A 10,620-nucleotide genomic window follows, 5' to 3' on the forward strand; every position below is an offset into this window, starting at 1 on the left:
ATCCTCTGTGAACAGTCAGCCACCTGAGGAGGGATGCTTCTAGAACACTGCTTATGTTCAAAACTGTAAGAGAACCTGGGGTGAAGAATGGAAAACTGGCTGGGTGGTTCTAGTTATGGCTAAATAGGGACCAATGAGCTCTTTCACCTTGGAGCAAGGGAAGGCTCTAAGTGCTTCAAGCTAGCTAGAAAGGACCTCCAAAAATGGCTAGTCCAATTAGACAAACTAGGGCCAATGGGTGCAAGTCTGAGTCCTAGTGTCTGAAGTGGTTTGGATATCTATTTGTCCATGAGGGAGAGGAAATCTTGGTTAAGAATGATTTGCAGTAAGTGGCCTCTGAGCTCTCATCCTATTCCGAGATATAATGATTTGGGTATTTTATAACTTCTTGACTAGTGCTAGAATACCCTTTCCAGAGCCCCCAATATCTAGCCTCTATATTCAGAACTCCATTAAGGAGCTCATTCCTATTCATGCAATGCCTTCAATTGTTGGGCAGGTCTGGCTTTTAGAAAAAATTTTTTTAGAAAATTCTTTGTTATTCAGTTATTAAACACCTATTATATGCAATACTATATGTCCATGCTGAACAAAAATCTTGAATTTACTGTCTTGAAAAGATCAAGCTCTTCACCATTGGAGAGATTTACTAGGAAGCTGGAGGAATGCTTTTGTCAGAGTGATCTCTGCATAAGGAAGGAGGTTGGACTAGGTGACTTTCAAAGGAGTTTCCTTCTCTAACAGATGAGGATTCCCTCATCATCACCATCATCATTGTTGACATTATATTGTCACTTACTACCTGTGTGATCTCAGTAACTTTACTTCTCTGAGTTAGTGTCAAGGTTTGTCTAAATCAGGATTTCTTTTAAAAAATTTTTCACTTGTGACCCTTTTTCGTCCAAGAAATTTTTATGTGACTTGGTATACAAGTATATAAAATGAGTATATGAACCAAGCATTTACTGATAATATTTGATTATTTATTTTACTGATTTATACTGATAAAACTTACTGATAATAAATCATAATTTCTTGTCTCCTGCATTCAATTAAATAACCTCATATGGCGTTGAGAACCACAGTTTAAGAAGCTTTAGTTTAAATGACCACGAAAGTCCAACTCTTCTCACTGGGGTAGTCATACATATTGTGCTTTTACAAACATCTTAGTTGATTCTCACAACAACACTGTGAGGTAATGACTAGGATCATACCCAGATAGAAAAACTAAGGCTCAAAGAGACTAAATGTCATATTAAAAGTCATATTGCTTTACATCTTGGCTTCAACTCCAGGCAAACCCTACTATACTAGCCTGACTCCCATTTCTTCTCTTTATCTTCTTCCTCTTCCTCTTTTTCTTTATTTCTCTTCCTCCTTTTCCTCCTCCACTTTCTTCTTCTCTTCTTTCTCCTCCTCTTACTTTTTCTCTTCCTCCTTTTTCTTCCTTTCCTTATGCTTCTTCTTCCTTTTTCTATTCTTCCTCCCTCTCCACTTTCTCCTCTTTTTCTATTTCTTCTCCTCCTCTTCATGCTTCTTTTCCTCTGATCCTCTGCTTCCTTCTTTTCTTCTTCCTGCCCCTTTTCCTCCTTCATTTTCTCCTTTTCTTCCTTCTTTTCTACTTCTTTTTCCCTTCTTCCTTTTTCTCCTTTTCCTCCTCTTTTTCTTCTTTCTTTAGTAAAAAAATATTTCGAAGCCAATGGTCTTGGATTAGAATCCTAGCTCTGTTACCTACAAGGAATGGGACCTTCATTAGGGAGAGTTAGCTCACCTCTCTCACCTCAGCATCCCCATTTATAAAATGAGGAGCCTGGGCAAGGTGATCCAAGGACCCTTCAACTTTAAGTCTTCTGATTTTAACTCATCTCCGATGTTCTTCTGGCCTTTAATCCTATAAACTATAAAATTCTCCCATGTTTCTCTAGCACTTAAGCATTTATAAAGTGCTTTCCTCCAGTTTCCTTAGATTTTCGGAGTTGTCCGTTTGAAGATTCTGGGATTGCTCCGCTTTCTTGGTCCCAAATGTCTGTTCCAAGAGGTCTGAAGGATGCTGGGGCTGCTTGGGTGTAGAGCTCCCTCCTTGTCTTGGGCCTGGGGCTTGCGCTCAAAGCTAAATAATCGCTCTAACTCATCAGAGCTCGTGTGTGGCCCGCAGACAAACACAAGCTGCTCCACGGTGGAGGTCTCTGGGGGAGGAGAGGGGAGGGATGGTCTTGGTCTGGAAGGAGGAGAGAGGAAGCCTTGGGTGGGATGTCAGGAGGGACTTGCTTATCTGTTTGATGCAAACTGTTTGCTCCCAATCCAGACCTGGCCTCGGGCTAAACTGTACAGTTGAAGAAGTCACATGAGGACTTGAAAGAAAGAGGGTGTTTAGTTTGGAGAAGAGAAGACTTAGGGAGGAAGGTGCTTGTTGTTTCCAAGTACCTGAAAAGCAGCCACGGGGAAGAGAATTATCCATGTTCTGGTTGGTGCCAGAAGGAAGTCAGAGCTGTGATGAGAGACAGCAAACTACAATGGAAAACACCGTAGAGTGAAGGTCAGATGTGAATTTAAATCTGGACTTGATAGTTAATTATTTGTGTAGCTTTACCCCTTTTCAGTCTCAGTCTTCTCATCTGTAAAATGAAGGAGTTGGATGGGGACTTATATGAAATTCTTTCCAGTTCTAAATCCCATAATCCTTTTTTGCAATGACCAGAGACATCCCGCAGTAGAAAACACAGACGGTAAGCTTTCCATCATAGCAGGATGCTATTCGGGCGGAGCCTGGATGGTCATTCCTTGGGGATACCTCCGGAGAGGGGATTCTTGGTCTTGTAAGGACTGTGTTTGATACCCCCCCCCCCCCAGCTCTGCTCCAATGCAATGGATTCTGCCAGGTTCTATGTTTGCCAGGAATGAGTTAGCCTCTTCGTGCATCCTGTGGTTCTGATTCCCTCACCCTGTGCAGGGTTAGGGTTAATTTGTGGTTGGAAAATCATCTGGGCATCTAGCCGAGCGACGAGTCCGTGCTCTGGTCTCTGCTTGAGGCAGAACAAAACCGTCTGTGTTGTAAATATAAACTTTCCCTCTGCAAAGTAATTTTTTTCGGCTCAAATTAGATTTCCACCTCCTGGAGCTGGCCCCCAGTTTGCCGCCCATTCCCTCCTCTTTTTCTGGGAGCACTGGGGAACGTGCCGGGGCCTGGGGCCAGGAATCAGCCCCTGCCCGTCTGACTCCTTCTCTTCCACATGATAGAATCTTGGCTCCTCAGTTTCCGGAACTGGAAAGAGAAAGACAACATTTTTCTCTTCTTCCCTTTCTGAAGTTTCCCTGTCCTCACGCACTACTTGACACAGCTTAACAACCCGGGGCGGTCCCCACCTTCTCCCCCTCCCTGCTTCCCTTTGGCCTGGAGGGTGAGAGCATCGTGAGCCAGAACTGGACAGAACCATGGGAGTCGTGTCCAACTCTGTATTTCATAAATGAAGAAAATGAAAACTGGAGCAGTGAAATAATATATGCTCAAAGTCACACATCATCTATATGTCCTGGAACAAAAGGAGAAGCAAAATTGAGATCGGAATATAGTTCCTAAAAAAATTTAGCGATCTGCCCACTATCTCATGAGACATGTTCCTCTTTCTTCAATCCCTTTCCCCTTTTCTCAGCTCCCTGCCTCTCCAAAGATTATAGCCACCCTCTTATTCTAGGATTTCACCTCAAGGCTTTCTTCAGGTCAAGAACAACCAGACCTATACTTGGTCCCTAATTTGCTGTGTGATCTTGGAAAGCAAGGACTTGCTCTGTTACTAGGTCTAGTTCTTGTCTCCCTACTATACTGTGAGCTACATAAAAGCCAGGCTGACATCTCATCGAGCTTTGCTATATCCAAGTTCATCTCAGCATGCTACGTATGCAGTAGGCTCATAATTGATGCTTAATGACTTGCAATAACTGAGTTTCTTGACCCCGAAGCCATGGGCAGAAGTCCCAGGGAAGTGAATTTCCGTTGAACAAAAGGGACCTCTTAATGGAGGATGCTGTTGAGCGCTAGAATGGACCACATTTGGTGATAGTGAGCATATCGGTGCTCATAAAATTCTTAAGGGGAAACTGGATGAGCATTTTATGAGAATTTTGTTTAGGATTCAGTGACTTTCATCTTTAGAGCTTCAAGGTTCTTTGATTCTAGCATTCATTAGCGTTCAAGGAAGATTCTAAGTAAAAACATTGAGATGTCACTTGCAAAACACCCTCGGGGTCTGACAGCCCTTTCACTTTCAAGATGTTTGGATGAATGAGTGAATGAATGAATGAAAGGACATATTTAATAAGCATTTACTCCTTGCCAGGCACTGTGCTAAAGCGGAGGAGAAATAAGTGGATGCTTTTTGGTTCAGTTCAGAGAAAACACCCTAAGTTAATAATAGTGCTCTTTGGACACCAGTAGCAGCCTCTGTGAGCCGGAATTCAGCATTCATGGAAAGGGGGAACACAAGAGATAGCTATGGGAACCGCCAAAATCTTCTCTCTGACTATCCAACATTATTAGACCAGTCAGCCAGTCAATAATCATTTAGTAAGTGCCTGTTGTTCAGATGGTTTTTTTTTTTATCATGTCTGACCCTGTTTGTGACCTGGTTTGGGGTTAAAAATTTTGAGAAATTTTTTTCTTCAGCTCATTTTACAGGTGAGGAAATGGAGGCAAACAATTAAGTGACTTGCCCAGGGTCACACACTAGTGAGGTCTGAAGTTTTCTTGGACTCTCTTCACTAGTGGGTGGGGCACCAGTACCAAGGGAATCAGGGATGCTTAAAGTATCTGAAGTACTATATTAAAGAGATGATGTGATGTCATAGAAAGGGGACTGAATTTGGAGTCACGGGATGTGAGTTTTGATCCTGACTGTCATTTTCCTACCTTTGTGACTCTGGGCAAAACACTTAATTTCCCTGAGCTTGGTCTTGAAGAGGATAAACTAGCTGGCCATTCAGATGCTCTTCGTTCTAATTAATGATGTTGTGACCCTAAATTAAGGCATGCAGTTGACTACTAAGGAGATGCAGAAACAATGGGAACTTCTATGTCCTTCTCTTCTTGGCTCATATAAGAAAGCCGTAGACGATCTGAGGATATAGCTTGACAGTAATGTCCAATAACATAGTGCTTAACCAGTGTTTGTTGAATGAAATGAATGGATGGTCCAAAATCCCCAGGCTAGCTCCCCTTTTTAATGTCTTATGAGTACTATCTTCTAGCTGGCTTTGGTGGTATCCAGTGCCCCTTCATGCCCTGTTGTGAGTATAGGTCTAAATCCAGGACATCCATTTGTTGGATTTGAAAAGAGCACTGGTTCTAGCATTGATTCTGGATCCTGTCTCTATTAACAGCAGAGTATCCTTGGGGGAAATTCCTTAAGCTCTTCAGACCTAACTTTCCTCAGCTATAATAAAAGGATTGGGACTAGGTGATTTTAAGATTTCTTCCAGATTTAGATCTGTGACCCTATGAACTATAGACCTTGGAAGTTTCATTCTGGCCCATTTTCTACTCCAAAAGTTGGAGTTCTTTGGGTTCTGAACTCCATTAGCTTCAAAAGGGAAAGTTTTAATGTCTGACTTGGTCAAAATGTCTAAAGACCTCCTAATGTCCTTCCCCAAATAGAACTTGGCCAGGTATGGGAAATAATCCTAGAATCTGTGCCATATTTGCCAAGCTTTAATTTGTTTAACCCTTATAGACCCTGAGGGTCTTCAGTTCAACTTGAACTCATATTGAAGAGTTGGGCCCCTCAGAGCAAGGGGGACCACGTTTCCACCTCATGGTGCTCCAAGGGATTTGAGGTGGGGTTCTTTTGTAATGTTATCAATCCCCATTCTGGTGTGTTCTTATTAATATCACTGATATAAAAGATATACATATATATGTATACATACATGTATGTATATACACATAATATATGTATATAGATACAGAGAAAAAGAGAGGCAGAGAGAAAGAGAGAGAGAGACAGAGAGAGAGAGAGAGAGAGAGAGAGAATATTGAAATAGAGGATAGGAATTAATACCAGTATCGTTTAGCCAATAAGCTTAGGTTACTTTATAAAAGGATATTTACTTAGAAGATATAATAAGGACTTAAGCACAATGCCTTCCTTCCCTAACCCAACCCTTACTTTACCATGCTGCTGTCTGGGAGGAATGGGCTCCAACTTAAAGCAATTGCTGCAGAGCATTCCCTCCACCTTGGAAACAATCAATAGATAGACCAATTCTTGGCTGCTATGGATTCATTGCTTTGTTGGGTGAATGTTACTCCTCCCTGGGTGTGGTCGGTTTGGGTCCCAGTTACTTATACCTTCCTTTTCACATGTATAAGGTCACCACCTGGAGCATCCAATTTCTAATACTTCTTCACCCAAAAAAGAGAAAGAATAGACAAGAGAGGGGGGAAAAAACACCTAAAACAAAAACTTACTCCATGAGTTGAAATGGGTTTTATTTATACAAAATATAAACAGGAAAAGATCTCTTATTGGCGGGAAGTAGCTTTTGAGCTAAGTCTTGAAGGGTTCCAAGAGGCAGAGGTGAGGAAGGAGAATCCACATTCTAGGATCTGCAACCAGTCTAGGAGGGTCTGGGGACATGGGGAGGAATTCCCTGAGGGCATGGAAATGAGTATCCCTGAGTGTGCCCAGGACCGCCCACAGAAGTTCATAGATGGGGATTTCTGAAGTTCCTGTGTTCTTGTGCAGCCTTACAAACCACGGTGTTTGCCATAAAGACACTGGATTTCTCACTGATTTGGGGGGAAAACCCTGAATCCTTGGGTTTTGTTCTGCATACGTATATATGGAGGCTCCAAGGCAGACAGATTTATACTTACCATACAGGAATTCATTAACTGTGTGAGTACAGGATGCTACACAGACACCCCATCCCCAGCCCCCCCCCCCCCAAATGTGAATATATAGACAGGACAGACATGGGCCAACACACACACACACACACACACACACACACACACATACACACACACACACAGGATAAGTCTGTTCTGCTGCAATCTGGTCTGAGGTTCACCTCCTCCTACCCCAGTCAAGGTCAGGGGCCCCTTAAGTATCAGGAGGCCTAAGTAATGGCGCAGAAATAGAAAAAAAGATGACCCGGTTGCCCCAGTTTGGCCCAGAAGAAGGACAGCTGTGGTAGAAAGCTATTTGCTTAAAGAAAATTGGCTTTTCTCTACAAGTCCCCAGCCTGGCTGGTTGTGCTGATTGCCACTGAGGTAGGTGGTGGGAGATCTAAGAGCAGATCCTGGGCCTGCCCTCAGGGAGCTTCCAGAGTGATCGGACACACACACACACATCTTAGTCAAAGACAAATCAATTCAAACCCGTCAGCCAACGGTCATTTAGTATGTGGCCACTCTGTGCCGGACGCTGCATGCTTTGTGCAATGTGCTTAAGCAGGATACAGAGAAAGGCAAAAGCAGTCTCTGCCCCCGGGGAGCTCACAGTTTAATGGAAAAGGCAAAATGGAAAAGACCAAGTGTGGGAGCTAATTAACAGAATCGGCCAGCTCTGGGGAGAGGATGCAGGGGTCCTCAAACTACGGCCCACGGGCCAGATGCAGCAGCTGAGGACGTTTATCCCCCTCACCCAGGCCTATGAAGTTTCTTTGTTTAAAGGCCCACAAAACAAAATTTTGTTTTTACTATAGTCCGGCCCTCCAACAGTCTGAGGGACAGTGAACTGGCCCCCTATTTAAAAAGTTTGAGGACCCCTGGAGCATCGAAGGTTCCCTGGAGGAGGGGGCCTGGAGCTGGGATTGGGAAGCTGACTCTCATTCAGATGGACAGAGGGAGAGGAGAAAGGGATTTCAGGGGGAAGAGGCGGCCGAGGTGGGGTTGAGAATGAACTCTATAGCCGTGGGAGACAGTGCAAGGACCTGCTTGGCGAGATAGAGGGGTTGTGTTGGAAGGAGGTGGGCGGTGGGGGAAGGGAAGATATGGTTGGATTAATAGGTGGAACAAATACCTCCATCCTGTTTTTCCAGTTCTAATTTCTTACTTTCTCTGGGTCATCATCAGTGTATCTGTCACCTTCAGGGATCCTAGGGAATAATGTTAGAACAGAGAATGTCAGACATCCAAGGGGTCTTAGAAACAAACTTTCTCACTTACAATGAAGACACTGGGATTGGGGGGAAGGGCGTTACTTGTCCATGATCCTACAGCTAATCCATAGCAAAACTGGGATTCAGTATTCTCGGTTATCGCACAGGTTCTGGATACTTGGAGGTTATTTAAACTAGAGTTACAGAGAAGTGACCCTCTCCAGGCTAAAAAGAGTGAGAAAGTCTACCTTTTTCCTATAGGTTTCATGGCTTGAACAAAATGGGGGCAGAGCAAAGAGCTAATAAAAGCAATGTCAGAGCCTGGGACAGAGTGAGCCATTGTGCAAGGTTGGGAGGAGGGAACCTACACAATAACCACTTTCAGTCCTCCTGGCCCACAGCCCCCTCTAGGATTTTTATTGGGGGCTGCTCAGCTGGGTTGGACTGGCTTGGCCTGGGCTGGGCTTTAATGAGGGACCAGCCCCAGGCCCCTTGTCCAGGGTTGGATTCTCCCCAACTCTGAATATAAGGAGAAGTGGACCTGTCAGTCAGATATCACACCCAGGATATCCATCAGAGCTATCTGAGGGAGGGCTTCTGGGAGAGACCTGCTTGGCCCAAGGCCCAGAGCATCACACAGACACAGTTCCCTCTCCAAGAACCTTTGCCCAATGAATGAGATTCCAGGCTGAGGGGAAGAAACCCTAATGGTGGCAGAACAGAACCTGGCTGCAGCCGTTGTGACCTCTCCCCCCCCCCAACATACACATTTATTATTTCTAAAGTTTCATGACCAAAAGATTTTTAAAAAGCATCTTAAGTAAGCTGGCTCGGTTCTTGGACAAGAGATACTTAAGTCTACATCTGAAGCCCTTTTAGCCCAGCAGACCCTGAACTCTGCTGACATTACTTCCCCATCCCTGGGAAAGATGAAGAGATGCAGCTGAGGAGCCCATGTGGGACACATGCATAATCTAACCCTATTTCAGAGGCTCATGGAATGGAACTAAGAGGGACTTTGCATACCATCCAGTCTCACCCCACACTGCATAGATGTTGAGGATGAGGTTCAAAAAAATGGAATAACTTGCATAAGGTCATATAGAGAGTGAACAGACCAAGCCCAGATAGTATAGTACACTCTGGGACCACTGAACTTTCCCAATGTTGTGGAAATATGTATAGAAGTATTGCACATGTTTAACTTATATTGGATTACTTGCTGCCTAGGGGAAGAGGAAGGTGGGAGAAAAATGTGGAATACAAAGTTTTGCAAGGGTGAACATTGAAAATTATCTTTGCATGTATTTTGAAAGATTAAAAGCTATTATAAAAAATTTAAGTACAATCAAAAATAAATGGGAGGTAAAGGAAAAAATGGAAAAAGAAATAAGAGCAATGCAATAAAATTATGAAAAAGAGAATTCGTAGTTTGGTAAAAGAAGCACAAAAATATTGCAGAAAATAATATGTTAAAAAAATTTGCCTAGTGGTAAAAGAGGCACAAAAATTCACAAAAGAAAAGAATTCCTTCAAAAGCAGAATTGTTCTAATGAAATAAGGGACATAAATGCTCACTGAAGAAAATAATTCTTTAAAAATTAGAAATGGACAAGTGGGAGTTAATCGCTCTACAAGACTTCGAGAAACAATAGACTAAATTCAAAAGAATGAAAAAAAATACAGGAAAATGAGATAAAATCTCTGTCCTGGAATTTTTCTTTAAATCTTTTCTGATTGTCCCAGAAGGACCATATTCTGGCCCAACTCTTTTTTATTTTTACCACTCTATTTTCACCTGAACACACTATTTTATCTTGTTTGTGGGAGAGATCTAGAGAGCTTGAAATTTTCTGACTTACTCCATCATCTTTCCAATAATTCTTAAATTATTCCTCTTTGACCTATTTCCAGATCAATTGTTTTTTCCAATGAGATATTTCACATTTTCTTGTTTTTTTCAGGCTAACTCTGCTGAAACAGCAAGCAGCAAGTCCTAGGGCTAGATGGGTTGGAAGTAGTGTCAGCTCTAACCACTGGAATTTTTACTTCCCAGATAGTATGGGGAGCTGGGCACCTGATTGGGAAAAGATTGAGAGGACCTCTGCTGATAAGGGACACCAGGCTCAGCTGAACTGCTCAGACAAGATGTTGGGATAAAAAGAGCAGCTCATTCCTATGGGTGCAGAAGCAGTGGGGCAAGGATGCTGCTGAGTGTGGGTGAAATTCTTGGTTTGGTTCTAGACCAGAAGAGAGAATTAAAGGAGTTGAAGAAGGCCAGAGGTACCATCCCTCATGGCCCAGGACTAAAGGTGATTACAAAAACAAGCTGATACACACACACACACACACACACACACACACACACATGTAAGTGAGACAGAACCCACCTATTGAATGTTACTATGGGAATAGAGAAGACCAGAGTTTATCTTCTGAGGGGAATACTGAATCAAAAAAAGCTCTCCTACCTCAAAGGTAGACATCAAATATCTACCTGCCCAAAAATCATTTATAAAA

This window comes from Antechinus flavipes, chromosome 6 (assembly GCF_016432865.1).
Source record: "Antechinus flavipes isolate AdamAnt ecotype Samford, QLD, Australia chromosome 6, AdamAnt_v2, whole genome shotgun sequence".
Lineage (NCBI taxonomy): Eukaryota > Metazoa > Chordata > Mammalia > Dasyuromorphia > Dasyuridae > Antechinus > Antechinus flavipes.